Source organism: Ahaetulla prasina, chromosome 3, assembly GCF_028640845.1.
Source record: "Ahaetulla prasina isolate Xishuangbanna chromosome 3, ASM2864084v1, whole genome shotgun sequence".
Classification (NCBI taxonomy): Eukaryota; Metazoa; Chordata; class Lepidosauria; order Squamata; family Colubridae; genus Ahaetulla; species Ahaetulla prasina.
In genome coordinates this window covers 208,308,904-208,324,977 of record NC_080541.1, presented here as the reverse complement: position 1 = coordinate 208,324,977, position 16,074 = coordinate 208,308,904, and the positions used below count along the sequence as shown (strand labels likewise).

Genomic DNA, 16,074 nt, shown 5'->3' with positions numbered 1-16,074 from the left:
CCGGAGGCCAGCCGCCGCCCCAAAATGAGCCGGCCGAGTTGGCAAAGCATGCCGGCAGCATTTGGGCTCGTCCTGCCGGCCCAGCTGTTCCCGAGGGCAAAAAACCCTCTCCCTGGGTCGGCAGGAGATCCGTTCAACCAGGAAGGGGGGGCATATTACTTAGGTAGTCAGTACATTAGGCAGTGGACAGTACATATGGGCAACACAACTATCATGTAAAATAAAAATACCTGTAATATAGCACATTTTAATTTTTTACTTTTCCCTTCCTCGTGGCTCAATCTGCTGAATTAACAGGGGCTGTGCTGCTGCGGGCTCGAGGGGGGGGGGCAACTCAGCTCACATGGCGGGCTGCAACAAGGGGAGCCGGGACTACAACTAACTCTGCAAGGGTAGACTCGAGTATAAGCCGAGGGGGCCGCTTTTCAGCACAAAAAACGTGCTGAAAAACTCGGCTTATACTCGAGTATATAGGGTACTCCTTTTTTATATCAGCTTCGTATCGGTAATCCTCTATTATTTACATTTCCCCTTTCATTTTCTTTAATTTCATTTTCTTTTTGTCCCATTATCCCTTATTTATATATATATATTCATTCATACCGGTCATTATAACAATACATTTTCTTTCATGCACTACCTTTTGTGTGTGTGTGTGACCTTTCCCCCTTTTTCGTCATTTACAATTTTTAATTTCTATCCAATTATACAATTTATTCCATATTATATAATATTCTGTATCTTCTTTTTCTTTTATCTTTTATCTCCTTTGTTAATTTATTCTTCTCAGCACAGTCCAGAATTTTCCTTATCACTTCCTTCTCCGATGGAATGTTCTCATTTTTCCAGTTCTGTGCATAAGATATTCTTGCAGCTGTTATTATGTGTAGAATTAGATATCTTATTTTTTACTATATTTCCTATTGAGTATTCCCAGCAAAAAGGTGTCTGGTTTCCAGTCTATGGGTTGGTCAGTTATTTCTTCCAGCCATTTTTTGATTTTGTCCCAATAATTTTTGTAGATTGACATGTCCACCATAAATGGTAATACGTTCCATATACTATTTTTTTGCACTTCCAGCATATTGGAGAACTGTTCGGGTACATTTTAGCAAGCCTTGCCGGTGGGAGATGCCATCTGTAAAACATTGAGTGGGTTAAAATAAATCAACTTTATTTTGATTCCATTATAGTTTCTGTATGATTGTCATCTCCAAACAGACAAATGCCATGTAACCAATTTCAGTCAGTTTCAGTGCTAAAATTTAATGGCCTGATTGGATTAAGTTGCTAGGGGTTGCAAAAATAAGTTCTGGGGATGCATGCAATCTTAAGTTTGGAGAATGCCGACTTGTGATGTAGAATTTAACATCTGCCTCTTGTGTTAAAGGCCGCCATCATTTATCCATCTCCAGAGTAAGACCTATTTAAAGAAGTACACTGTTCTTTTATTGTTCACACTTCTAAATTAGGGATCTTTTAAAGATGGTCTGTCTATGTAAACAAGCATATGTTGGGAGAACTGTCAACAGATTTCTATTTATGTGGGATGGGGAACATCTTAAGTACTACATGTGAAATCCCTTTTCCCCCAAATGTGGTTTTGTTCTATATGGAGACCTTATTATTGATGGAAACCAGTTAAATGATATGAATGTGATATGATATGAAGTACGGATATTTATTCACATCGAAATACAAATTGGTGTTCTTAATGTTCTAGCATCTTTAAATTTTAGGCCATCCTGGCCCTTTTAGCCAACAGAAGATGCAATTTGAATGCTTCACTTTATCGTCCTCAATCTTTCTAATTTGTTTTCATTAGTTCTATTTTGTTTCCCATGTTATTTAGCATCTACATCAGAATTCTGGGAGTTGAAGTCCACAAGTCTTAGAGCTGCCAAGTTTGAAGACCTCTGATCTACATGAAAGGAAAGGATTATTTGCAAGTTTGAGGGTTGTTGTCATCAATATGCTGATGGGATTTATGTTTCCCCTTCCCGCTCTTTTGGGATTTAAATTCTTCAGGACTGGGTTTCACAACCTGGGCCACTTTAAGACATGTGGACTTCAACATGGCTGGCTGGGGAATTCTGGGAGTTCCACTCATCTTAAAGTTCCTCAGGTTGAGAAACCCTGCTCCAGGGTAAAAAGAACTTAACATGAGAAAGTACAGTAGGTTGAAGCTAAAATTAGTTACAACTGAGCTGTTATCGGTCTCAGGGTCTTGTTTCAATATTTGAAAATATATCCTGTTCTAGATGGGATTGTATTCTTCGCTTAAAGAAGTGACTTGCAATGTAGGGAACTAGATCCAGTCACTACACACATAGTGTTTGTAGCAAAAACATCCTGTCAATTTCAGCTGACAAATGATTTTGTCCTATCGGGAAGAGAAAGCCTTTGGCTTGATCATTTGTACAATGGTCATCTTAAGAGTTGGAATAGCACAAGGTGTTTTTTATGATGTACTGTAATCCTTAAAGACATTTGTGGCCACATGGGGTGAATGAAACCTCTTTGAAGACCTACATTATTCTACTTGTGAAATAATTTCAGAATTGGCCAGGTTGACTTCTGAATCCAATCCATGGTGCTCATGATAATGCATCAAGTATTACATAGTTTAGCCCAGGTGATTTTGGTATAGTCTATTCTGCTATCTTTGATCATGAACCAGACAGTTTTTGTGGTTCTCAGCATGAGCATGTTTGACATGAATTACTGATTCTTTTTTCTCTAGGACAGGACCCAGGTTATGGAACAAATTGCCGTACAAACTCAGGAGGGAGCTCAAATCATGTTTACTTTCTCAGTCCTTTTAATATGCAACTGTTTACAGATCTAGTTTTAGAATTTTCTTGTTCTAATCATATTTCTAGCTTTCAGTGGTTCTATAGCATTTTTACTAGCTGCAAAGAGCCCAGTTAGACAGACCACCTGAGCTGATCTTAAAAGAACAAGGCCAGACCTAGTTTCCACTTGAATGGGAAAGCTGTAAGAAATGCAGACATGCAGGGCAGATGGAAAGGTTGAAAAATCATTCCAGGAGAAGACAATAGAATAGAATAGAATTTATTGGCCAAGTGTGATTGGACACACAAGGAATTTGTCTTGGTGCATATGCTCTCAGTGTACATAAAAGAAAAGATACGTTCATCAAGGTACAATATTTACAACACAATTGATGGTCAATATATCAATATAAATCATAAGGATTGCCAGCAACAAGTTATAGTCATACAGTCATAAGTGGAAAGAGATTGGTGATGGGAACTATGAAACGATTAATAGTAGTGCAGATTCAGTAAATAGTCTGACAGTGTTGAGGGAATTATTTGTTTAGCAGAGTGATGGCCTTCGGGAAAAAACTGTTCTTGTGTCTAGTTGTTCTGGTGTGCAGTGCTCTATAGCGTCGTTTTGAGGGTAGGAGTTGAAACAGTTTATGTCCAGGATGCGAGGGATCTGCAAATATTTTCACGGCCCTCTTCTTGATTCGTGCAGTATACAGGTCCTCAATGGAAGGCAGGTTGGTAGCAATTATTTTTCCTGCAGTTCTAATTATCCTCTGAAGTCTGTGTTTTTCTTGTTGGGTTGCAGAACCGAACCAGACAGTTATAGAGGTGCAAATGACAGACTCAATAATTCCTCTGTAGAACTGGATCAGCAGCTCCTTGGGCAGTTTGAGCTTACTGAGTTGTCGCAGAAAGAACATTCTTTGTTGTCCTTTTTTAATGATGTTTTTGATATTAGCTGTCCATTTGAGATCTTGCGATATGACAAACCAATTGTGATATGACAAATATGACAAACCAATGACAAACCATGTCTGAACCAAGACCTTGTATATCATAGATGTGTCCATGAAGTTACCAGGGTTTGAGTTCTTTTTAAAGGAGACTTACTTTCTCTAAATCCAAAAAAAAACATTTGGAATCCATTTTCATCCAAAAATGTTAAAGGAATGGGCATTGTTTAATTTGAGATCTAACAATTGTAAATAAACCAATGGGGATTTGTTAAGCCAAATGAATAACAGTATAACAGTCTTGGAAGGGACCTTGGAGTTCTAGTGAGTCCAACCAAGCAGGAACACCCAAGCAGGAACTTCTATACCATTTCAGACAAAGGGTAAAACCTCCAGGGTTGGAGCATCCACAACTTCTGAAGGCAAGATGTTCCACTGGTTAATTGTTCTCACTGTGAGGAGATTTCTCCTTAGTTCTAGGTTGCTTCTTCCCTTGATTAGTTTCCATCCATTGCTTCTTGTCCTGCCTTCAGGTGCTTTGGAGAATAGGCTGACCCCTCTCTTCTTTGTGGCAGCCCCTTAGAAGCCCGACTTGGGGGTGGGGGTGGGTAGAATAATATACATTCACTAAAACAAATTCCAAAATTTTACAGAAGTATAAAAAGATCCATTGGCTGCAGTGTTTCTTTGAAGGCAGAAGAAAAAGCAGGGCAAAGAATAGAAAGAGGAATTCCGAAAGAGGATCTAATTGACAGATTGAACTGGAGCAGCCCATGATACAACTATTTCACTTACTCTTCAAGGAAAGCTGGGCTGTTAACAGCTGTCTGTGATCCCATTTCATTTTGCCTCGATGCGGATGTCTTCTTAGTTCAGGAAGTGGGCTGCCGTGTAGACCTTCTTTCAAGTTTAACAGTGTATATAAATATACCTATACAGATGCAGAAAGGAAGTTGAGTCAAAAGGTTCAAATTTTCCTCTGCATATTAAGAATAAAATATAGATTCATGTAACAGTAGTAGTGTTCAAACTCATGAGGGAAACCATTTTAATTGCATTCCTTTAATTACTTTGGGAGGTTTCTAATTTCCCCCATCTTTTATTAAAGCAAGAAGCTATGTGAGTTTTATTGTCATGCTGGAATTTCTCAAGAATCCAGCTTTGTTCTGGATTATCCCTTCTATGCCATTCTCACCAGCTGCTCCCCAACAGGAAAACAAATCTTCTCTCAGGAGCCAATTCCGGAGCACATTTTAAAATGCAAAAGCTGGACTCCCTAACGACTCATCTGCATGCATTAGGAAGAGTTGGAGAGGGGGGGGGAAACGTAATTGAAGGTGTAGTAGGACTTAAGAAATGTACCAGACAGACCGGAGACAGTTTATCTCTTTGATCAGCAGATACTGGTGTTAAATCATAGGTTATTCAGCTTCTCCAATACATAAAGACATTTGAACTGCATGAAAACACAAAATGTTTTCTTTCATTTGTCTCTAGAGAACCAGGGAAAGAAAAGTGAACCTGTTGGCGAGGAGAACATTTATTCTGTCCTTTAAAGGTTAATGTCAAATTATGCAGTATATGTATATAAATGCCTCTGGAGCTTTTTTTTTTTTATCACTCTCTTATTTGGATAAGAATGAAATAAGGCATCAGTCTTTCTTGGGCGTTTCTGTAGAACACATATCAGCAATTTTGATTGCTGTTAGCTTAAGACATCCAGTTTTTCAAGTTTGCTCAAACATTTCATTGTACTAGATGTTGTAAAGAATGACCTTTCCTTTAAAACTGCTTTTCCTAATCTCCTGTCCTCCAGATGTTTTGTGGCTGTAATTGCCTAAATTCTCAGCTAACATAACTCTACATATGGAAAACATGCCAAGATAGGAAAAGCTGATGTGGAAAATTGACAATGCGTTCTCATTAGCTCGGTCACAATTGTATTAAGGACTGTATTGAGCTAGTTTAGCTACTAGGGTTGCAATGAGAGTATTTAACAAAATTGCAATGCATATGCAATTGCATATGAAGAATATGTCTGATTTTGAAAGTCTCCCAATTTATTCCACACTTCCGAAAAGTTCATGGAACAATTTGTAAGAAGGGGAATTCAACTACTTACCTTCTTGGCTGTCTGTGTAAAATCTTATTTGTACAGGTAGTCCTAAAGTTATGACCACAACTGAGCCCAACATTTCTGTTGCTAAGCAAAACATTTAGTAAGTGAGTTTTGCCCAATTTTGCCACATTTCTTGCCACCGTTGTTAAGTGAATCACTGCAGTTGCTAAGTTGGTAACATGGTTGTTAAGTGAATCTGGCATCCCCATTATCCTTGCTTGTCAGACGGTCGCAAAAAGGATCACATGACCCTGAAACACTACAATCATCATAAATATGAGCCGTTGCCAAGCGGCTGAATTTTGATCAAGTGACCATGGGGATGCTGCATTTGTTGTTGGGTTTTTTATTTATTTATTTATTTGTCACACAGTATATATAAGCATAAGCATGAAACAACTATACAATATAAAAGCATATATATAAGTATGTAATAACTATATTAATTGGATATAACGAAAGGAAACATTAGGACAGGAACGGTAGGCACTCTTGTGCTCTTATGCATGCCCCTTACAGACCTCTTAGGAATGGGGTGAGGTCAATAGTAGACAGTTTTTGGTTGAAGCTCTGGGGATTTTGGGAAGAGACCACAGAGTCAAGTAGTTTATTCCAAGCATTAACAACTCTGTTATTGAAGTCATATTTTCTGCAATCAAGATTGGAGCGGTTAACATTAAGCTTAAATGTTTTAGAAATGGCTAGTGTCAGGAAATTGTTATTTGCCTAACTAGTTGGCCAGGCAATATATAAACTAACTATGTATATTTGTAGAAAGGCATGATATTGCTTTAAGGCTGTGCTGCATCATGCAAGCATCCTGATTGGTTGAGCTCTGTAGCCAATGTATAAAAGGACTACTAAATTATGGCTTGTGGGGAATCTACAGGGACGCTACAATATTGTAACCTGATGACATGCTGCAACTGTATATTTGAGCTTTATGATCGTTACTTGATCATGGCTAGTTACTGATTCCTCAAGATACTGACTGTTGTGAATTGGACTGTGTTTTGCCGAACTGAAAGAAGACCTTGTTTGTTGTGCAAGTCTACGTTGGTAAGAAGACTTGGTATTTGTAACATCCCTGACTGACTGACTTTATATGTGTATGACCTGGAATTGTTTTTGGACAAGAACTTTGCCTTTTCCCTAAAAGTAAAGGAATATCAAACCCCAGTTTGTCTGCAAGTGACTGTTATTGTATACAACCAGTCTCAGTCGTTTTCATGCGTAGGGTACTCTTCTCAACAGTCCACAACCTTGGTTGTGAACCCAGATTACCCTTAACAGCTAGTTTATATTATTTTGGAAATGTAAAAAGTTGAGGTTCAATGCTTTATTCTACTGCAACACAGTTGGAAGTCAACACCTTTTTTTTTCTTCCTCCCCTCCTCACTTTTCTTTCCACTCTTCCTCCCCACTGTGTCCTATTATTTGCTTTCATATTTTTGTATTTTATTCTATAATCTAATAAAAAATGTTTTTTTTTAAAAAAGGATGATGGGATAAATGTGAAAAACGGTCGTAAGTCACTTCTTTCAGAGCTATTGCAACTTTGAATGGTCATTAAACAAACCATTATAAGTCGAGGATTAGCTGTAAAAATATAGGCACTGCTTGACTTAGAACCATTTGTTTACCGACTGTCTGAAGTTACCACAATACTGAAAACACTGACTTATGATTGGTTCTCACACTTATGACCATTGCACCATCCCTACAGTCATGTGATCAAAATTCAGGCCCTTGTCAACCAACTCAAAGTCAATGGGGGAAGCCAGATTCGCTTAACAACCGCATGAATCACTTAATAACTGCAGTGATTTGTTATATATTTAACAACTGTCTACCAATTGAAATTTTGGGTTCAGTTGTTGTTGTAAGTCGAAGACTACGTGTACTATTCCTAGCAAGTACAAATGGAATTCTGCTGTATGTATGAAGGGGTTTTCTCAATTATTCACGAGAAAGGACTTTCATACATATAAACAACATATAGCGGTGCAGTTTTAGACTGTGGATTCAATGTTGTATAAGGGCTCGTGGCCCTCTTCAAATTGTCGAAAAATTTTAGTGACATTCTCAGAATATTTTGGGGCCACATGGTTCCAAAAGTCTGCAAAGATAGATAAGCATGCAAGGCTTCCTAGAATTAGGCCTTACTGTTACAGTGAATAGATATAATACTCTATATCCACTCACAAAGAAATATAGTTTTAGATACCTGAATGATTATGCCCTAAAACCATGATCATAGAACCTATGACTTAAATTGCTTAGTACAAGACATGGGTGTTGTTGAATGGATTAGCGATTGAGTGCCTCAGTGATATCAACTATAATTTGTATTGAACTGCAAGCTTCCAACGTCATCAAAATATAATTACACTGAACTTTAAAACGTCTAAAAATGAGTGGATCAACGTACCAAAAGTTGAAAGAGAAAACTGAACTCAAAGCTAAAAATTTGGCTGCATCGTATTTACTATGCTGATGTGTTCCCTTTCATCACACAGGCACTTTCTGAGATGGCTGACCATATGATTTTAATAAATAAATAAACAAAACAAAACAAAACAAAACAATAGAAGCTCATCTAGAATCACATCGAGAGATCACCCACATGGGGGAGCAGTATTCAAACTAGATATTTTTATTTATTTATTTATATTTATTTATTTATTTTGTCACACAGTCTATATAAGCTTAAGCATGAAATAACTATACAATATATAAGTATATATATAAGTATGAGTATGTAATAACTAGATTAATTGGATATAACGAAAGGAAACAATAGGACAGAAACGGTAGGCACTCTTGTGCTCTTATGCACACCCGTTATAGACCTCTTAAGAACGGGGTGAGGTTAATATGGGGGAAGAGAAGGCTTCTTTCGAAACTGGAAGTATTGCCAAACCAAAAACCAAAACAGAATACAGCACTGCACAAAGCAGACATAAAATGTTAAAACAGCATGTCATCAATCATGTTAAGATGAATTTAAAAGGCAATAGAAGTAGGAAGCTGGCAAGGAAAACAGTTAGACCATTAGAGATCATGGGAGGTAAAGGAATATTAAAAGATAAGGGGACTTTGAAGAAGCTGAGAAATTTCTCCACTGAAGATACAGAATAGCCATGTCCAATCTTATGAAGACAAAGTCTAAGAAACAGAGGCAAATGGTGGTAAAATTCTATAGACCTTTCAAATATTAAGAGTTCTTTGAAGCATACAAATAAGGGTGATCCAGAAGATGCAATTTGCTTAGACTTTCAAAATGTTTGCAACAAATTTCCTCATCTAAGGCTTCTGAGCAAATATAACATTCATGAGATAAGTGATGTCCTTTTGAGAGAATAGTCCAGATAAAGATAAGAAAGCAGGAATATATAGGTAGGTGTAGATATAAACTCCAGAGTTTACAAAGATGTAAACTCCAGAATCTTCCACTAATATTTATTTTTTGTTTTATTTTGTTTTGTTCTGTGTTGTGTTGCGTTGCGTTGCATTGCATTGCATTGCATTGTACTGTGGTGTGGTGTGATGTGGTAGAGCATAGCATAGCATAGCATTTAAGATTTCTTCAGACCTTAAAGGAGTTCTTAGTTTGCAGCTAATTAAGCAGGAAAGGAGGTGTGCAGTTGTGGATAACTCAGGGAAAACAAGTTAGAGATTAAAATATATGCAAATTCCACTTGATCCAGTTTGAGGATTCAACCCAAGCTCTGAAAATATTCAAGGCATGAGTTTCTCCGAAGGTCACCTAACCAAGTTAATTGCCTGGAATAAGAGAAGAAATATATTAACAAAGCTTGGTTTTCCTATCATTTAGCTGGTGATTTACAATAGATATAGTAGCAATGTTGTTATGTATCTTTAAATGTTTTGGCGGGAAACAAGCACGTTGCTGATTGGTTGAAGCCGCCGGTTAAACAGTATATAAGGAGAGGTTTTTCCCCAGCCAGGCTGCTGGGTTCACCCTATATTAAAGAGCTGTTGTCACTACCCTGGTCTCCAGCCTCACATTTCCCGAACTTAACACTGGCGACGAAGGTGGGATCTCGAGGCTACGGCGCACCACAACCGAGCTGAAGCACGGATGAACCGAACCCAGCAAACTTAGGGCAGAAACGCGGAGATGGCCAGTTACACTCTGCCCGCGCCGTTTGACCCAGCCAGAGAGAAATGGGGAACGTATATGACCCGTTTCGAAAGCTTCCTAGAAGCAAACGAACTGCAAGGAGTTCCAGACAACCGCAAAAGGGCATATTTCTTGAGCCACTGCGGTCCCGAGGTCATTGACATCGCGGAAGCCCTGGCAGAGCCAACGCCGGTACAATCGGTATCGTGGCAAACTCTGCAAACCCTGCTAAAAAACCATTTCGCGCCAACGCCGTCCAAATACGTGCGGCGTTTTGAATTTGGAGAGCGCAGACAGCTAGAGGGCGAATCCATCAGCGACTACATGGCCGCCCTGCGGAAAGCCTCCAAAGACTGTGGGTACCGAGACCTGGACGAGGCGCTGCTAGAGCAACTCATCCGTGGGGTCAGAGACATGCGTTTGCGGAGGCGGCTGCTATCAAAAAGCAATCTAATGCTGGCAAACGCTCTGGACGAAGCCAGAGCGCATGAAATGTCCACCCAAGCGGCGGAGACCCTGCAAAAGCCACTCACACCGAAGGCGAGCACAAAATCAACCCCGGTGCACCAAGAAGAGATCCAGACCGAATCAGACGGCGAGGATGAGGAAGGGGTTTGTCGTACCGAGAAACGTGGCAAAGAAGACCGAGAGGAATGCGGAAGTTGCGGAGGACAACACCCGCGTCAACAATGCAAATTCAAGGACGCTACATGTCGGCGGTGCGGGAAGAAGGGGCACCTGGCTCAAGTCTGTCGAGCACCCCAACCTTCCCGCCGAAAATTCAAACCGACCAACCAGAGCGCTGGATCGGCCAGGCGACCCGTGATTGGCTCAAACAAAAAGGCGCGAACTTGAATCGAACGACCGTGATCATAGGTCCGCAGAACCAAGGTGGAGAAGAAAATCTTCACCAAACCCAAAATAGAAGGAGTGCCGTGCCGACTAGAAGTGGACACCGGTCAGCGATCACAATCATGTCCTGGGACACTGCTAAAGCTTTGCCAACAGTAGCAAACGACACCTGCAAACACAACGGCTACGAGTCCACGACATCAAGGGAATCGCATCCCTGTTCGAGGGACCACCTCCGTCCGAGTCGAGTACGGACCACACAAGAAGACCCTGCCCATCACGATCGTGGAAGGGACCCTGCCAAGTTTGTTGGGACTAGACTGGTTCCGCATTGGGCATGGGAGTGACTGGCATCTACAGAAGTGACGTTAACCTGAAAGATGCACTCATGAGTGAATTCAAGATGTGTTCAAGGACTGCCTGGGCAAGTACAAGGGGACCCCTATTTCTTTAATCTAGACCCCAGGTAGCCCCATCCGGATAAAAGCAAGGAGGGTCCTTTGCCCTTAAGCCCAAGATTGATAAGGAAATAGACAAGCTAGTAAGGCAAGGGATACTGGTACCAGTCGACCATGCCAAATGGGAGACGCCAATCGTCACCCCGGTAAAACAAGATGGGTCAGTAAGAATCTGCGCTGATTACAAGGCGACGTTAAACAAAGCTTTACAAAAGAGCGCTTACCCAGTTCCCGTGGTGCAACACTTGCTGCACTCGTTGGGACAAGGGCAAGTTTTTGCTAAACTAGATTTGGCACAAGCCTATCAACAGCTACCCGTAGACGCCAACACAGCCAAGCCCAAACGATTGTGACTCACAGGGGGCTTTCAAGTGTACCCGGTTACAGTTTGGGGTGAGTGTGGCACCAGGGCTGTTCCAAAACTTAATGGAGCGACTTCTGCAAGGGCTAGGGTAGTTCCCTACTGATGATGTTTTGATATCGGCAGAAAATTTAGAGGAATTGGGGAGCGAGAAAAGTTCTGGGCATTTTCCGTCAGCCGGTCTAAAGGTTAAAGTGAACAAATGCCAAATAGGGGTAGAATCAGAATTCTTGGGCTACAGAATAGACAAAGAGGAATTCACCCCACCGAGAGAGCAAGGTCAAGGCAATAAGAAAGGCTCCAGCGCCCAAAAACAAAACAGAGCTACAGGCATTCCTGGGCTAGTGAATTTTTACGCGGTTTTTTAAAAATAAGGCAACGATTGCCGAGCCGCTACATAAATTGTTGGAAAGAATACTGTTTGGTCTTGGGGAAGGCGGAAGTAGGCTTTCAAGCAGTAAAAACCTACTCTCGAGCATAGCTTGCTAATCCAGTATCATAGCATTGCCATTGGTTTAGTTTATGCCTCCCTTACGGAGTGGGGGCTGTACTCAGCCACAGACTTCCAAATGGCACAGAAGCCCCAATAGCCTTCTATTCCAGAACGATGTCCCCAACCGAGAGGAACTATAGCCAGTTGATAAGGAAGCCCTAGCTATAGTGTCAGGGTAAAAAGTTTCACGAATACGTTTTGGCAGAGACTTTGAAATTGTTACAGACCATAGACCACTGTTAGGGTTATTGGCTGGCGATCACCAACGCCTGTGGCACTTTCACCCGATTGACCCGATGGACTATCTTGGCCGCCTACCCTACAAACTGCAGCATCGACCAGGAAAAGAGTTGGGGCATGCGGACGATTAAGCAGATGCCCACTACCAGGGGCGATCGAGACCCCACCCGGGACGCCCATCCTGTAATTGACTCTCTGACTCTGGCCCAGTCACATCTAAGGAGGTGGCTCGGCATCATACCGGACATTATCTTGAGAACTGTACTGTTGGGTACAAGAGGGTGGCTTGCGCCGGGCGAGCGTTTAAGGAATTTGTAAAACGTGATGAGCTCGGCTCAAGGGGGTGCCTGCTATGGGGAGATCGAGTGGTGATCCCGGAGAAATTGGGGAAAGGTATTGGACCTCCACGAGGGTCACCCAGGGATCGTAAGGATGAAGGGCTAGCGAGAAGCTATGTGTGGTGGCCCTAATGGACTCAGAAATTGCTGAGAGGTAGGAAATGCCTGGCCTGTCAGGAATCCAGACCACTACCCCCAACAGCCCCAGTCAGGAATGGGAAAACCCCAAGGGCCCTGGTCAGAATCCACATTGATTTTGCTGGCCCTTCCACGGCCAAACCTTCCTAGTGGTAGTCGACGCTTCTAAATGGCTGGAAATCATTCTCATGAGATCCATGACAGCCGAGGCAGTAATCGCAGCCCCACGGCACCTGTTTGCAACCCACGGGTTGCCCGACACGCTAGTATCCGATAACGGCCCGCACCACGGCAACCCAGTTTGAGGATTCAACCCAAGCTCTGAAAATATTCAAGGCATGAGTTTCTCCGAAGGTCACCTAACCAAGTTAATTGCCTGGAATAAGAGAAGAAATATATTAACAAAGCTTGGTTTTCCTATCATTTAGCTGGTGATTTACAATAGATATAGTAGCAATGTTTTTACAACAGTAGGTATGTTGTACTTTGAATCACTCTGGCCAAATATTTTAAGCAAGAACGAAGTTAAAATTTTATTGAAATTGGCACAAGGCCTTTCCAGCTAAACATCTTTACAGTTGGATTTTGCTTTTTGCTTTTTTTTTTTCTGAAGCAAGTGCCTCTACTTTTGGGGGTGGATATGAGGACATTTGAACCAATTCTTTGAGGAAGAATTTCAGGTATCTGAGTTGATGGGCTGGATTGATAAATAAGGACAAGCTGTTCTGATGAAATGATAGCATCATTCATTAAGGATAGTGGAATTGATTCTAATGGTGTGAAGTAGAATATAAAGAATTAATTTTCGAGTTTGATCTATCACTCAGAGGATCCTAGAGCTTCCTTCCCTGAATTCACTTCATTGGTATCTTACTTCCTTATCTCCCTTTGTCTCTTTCTCTCTCTTTCCTTTCTTCCCTCCCTCTTTCTCTCACACATACCTAGGTCATTTAGCAGTGCCATCTGTGTCTTTGTAATTGAGACTCATCCAATGACTGCTGATGAAAAAAAGCAGAACTACAAGTTCTACACTCACTATGTTTCTGTTCCAGTTATTTCACAGCTTCTTGTTTACCTCTTTCCTTTAATTTCTAAGTAATATTAAGCAGGTTTGGCCAAGGCTAAAGAAAGCCATTCACAGTGACATGGGGCAGACCACACTGTGGTAAAGACACCACTAAGATCAACTTAGAAAGAGATCTATTGAAAATCGATGAATTGATCAATAGCAAAATATATTGTATCTCATTTTGTTGTTGTTAGTTGTGAAGTCATGTCCGACCCATCACGACCCCATGGACAATATTCCTCCAGGCCTTCCTGTCCTCCACCATCCCCCGGAGACCATTTAAGCTCACACCGACTGCTTCAGTGACTCCATCCAGCCACCTCGTTCTCTGTCGTCCCCTTCTTCTTTTGCCCTCAGTCCTTCCCAGCATTACGCTCTTCTCCAGTGAGTCCTTCCTTCTCATTAGGTGGCCAAAGTATTTCAGTTTCATCTTCAGGATCTGGCTAAAATAACAGAATAACAGAATTTGAAGGAACTATGGAGGTCTTCTAGTCCAACCCCCTGCTCAGGCAGGAAACCCTATACCATTTCAGACAAATGGTTGTCTATTCTCTTCTTACAAACTTCCAGTGTTGCAGTAACCACAACTTCTGGAGGCAAGTTGTTCCACTGATTAATTGTTCTCATTGTCAGGAAATTTCTTCTTAGTTCTAAGTTGCTTTTCTCCTTGATAGGTTTCCATACATTGCTTCTTGTCCTGTCCTCAGGTGTTTTGGAGAATAGGTTGCCCCCCTCTTCTTTGTGGCAGCCCCTGAGATATTGGAACACTGCTATCATGTCACCCCTAGTCCTTTTTTCATTAAACTAGACATATCCAATTCCAGCAACTGTTTTTTTATATGTTTTAGCCTTTAGTACTTTTCAATTTCAGGCACATACCTAGGATTAAACTCTGAACAAATGTACAAATATTGAAAATCCTGATCTATATTTCTTGGTTTGTTTTTCACATGCTTAAAGGTATGGTCTGCTATGGAGTGCTGGCAGCTGGCAGAGAAATTTAGGAGAGAAGAATAGCTTAAATTAGAACGGCAGGATTTTGAAATGCTGACAGACATGAGTAATACTCTGCATGACATGAATAAAACTCAAATGCCCTTGTTCCGCCTTCAAGATTCGTCTTGGTTGTTCTTTTCTTCTAGAGCCACACCTTGTTCAAGAGCTGGGTAAATAATGATGATGGGCTTTGATACTTGTGTAACTTTTACCTTGTTTTATATTGTTATTCTTTGTGATATCTATTTTTTTTTTTAAAAAATTAAGAAGTCCATACCTGTCAATCTGAAAACTCTAGCCCTGTTCACACAATGCAGTCACTGACTTTCATGGGAACATATGATCTTATATATTTCGGTTAGTTGTATTTTCAATTCTTCTTCCCCTTTAAAGTTGTTTTCCATCTTTCTCCATAGAGGGAGAAAAATAGCGTAAAATCCAGAGTTTTGCCACCCAAATATTCTTGCAAGCAAATTTTGAGGGAGGAAGGCTGGCAGCTAAAAAAATCTCATCCTGGTTTAAAAACTCGTATCTCAATATGGAACAACTAGACCAGGGGTTAGCAACCTGTGGCTCTGGAGTCGCATGTGGCTCTTTCATCCCTCTGCTGCTGCTCCCTGTTGTTGGTTGGCTCCACAATTGACAGGGCTTTCAGTTAGGGCAGGTAGAGGAAAAAAGGATATGCACTAAGAGGAGACTCTTTGGTGGGGGAACCGACTTCCAGTCGGCAGAGGGAAAAGGACGCCGTGCTAGAAGGAGACTATGATGGGGGAACCGGACTTCCGGTCGGCTTCGGAATTGAATGGCAGCTTCCAGTTAGGGCCTTTGTGGCTCTTTGAGTGTTTAAGGTTGCCAACCCCTGAACTAGACATTGGTAGGACACATGAAAGCCAGCAGCACAAATTTAACAGACGGACTAGATCAGGAGTGGGAAACAGTGGCCCTTTTATTCCTGGATCAGGAATTCTAGGAGTTGAAGTCCACAAGTCATAAAAGCGCCATCCTTTCCCAGCTTTGGAGTAGACGATCAGATATGTCTTCAGTTGGTACTAAACATCTCAAGATGTGCCAAAAACTTTAACTGAAAAAAGAAGAAAAGGGGATTCAACAATCAA

The 16,074-nt window shown here is 41.1% G+C and overlaps 1 long non-coding RNA gene across 2 annotated transcripts in view; it reads right to left on the bottom strand.

Annotated features, from left to right (window-relative positions):
- Positions 1-482: 482 nt before the first annotated feature.
- LOC131193978 (uncharacterized) overlaps positions 483-16,074 on the bottom strand; it is a 63,066-nt gene continuing 47,474 nt past the window's right edge. For both annotated transcript variants that reach the window (XR_009154080.1, XR_009154079.1), the window contains 2 exons: positions 4,544-4,679; positions 483-1,138 (listed from right to left, as the gene is read on the bottom strand). This is a non-coding gene — a long non-coding RNA (uncharacterized LOC131193978). The remainder of the gene's footprint in view (positions 1,139-4,543; positions 4,680-16,074) is intronic.